Source organism: Fulmarus glacialis, unplaced genomic scaffold (genome assembly GCF_000690835.1).
Source record: "Fulmarus glacialis isolate BGI_N327 unplaced genomic scaffold, ASM69083v1 scaffold11415, whole genome shotgun sequence".
Classification (NCBI taxonomy): domain Eukaryota; kingdom Metazoa; phylum Chordata; class Aves; order Procellariiformes; family Procellariidae; genus Fulmarus; species Fulmarus glacialis.
The window spans coordinates 1-204 of NW_009213701.1; positions in this window are offsets into that span (position 1 = coordinate 1).

Consider the following 204-nt stretch of genomic DNA (forward strand, 5'->3'; position numbering starts at 1 on the left):
GGGGGAAGTGCTCACCAAGCCACTTTCCAGCAGTCCTGCCTAACTGAGGAGGTGCCAGTTGACTGGAGGTTAGCAAATGTGACACCCATCTACAAGAAGGGCCAGAAGGAGGATCCAAGGAACTGACCTTATTACCAGGGAAGGTTATGGAGCCGCTCATCTTGAGTGCCGTCACGCAGCACATGCAGGACAACCAGGCGCTCA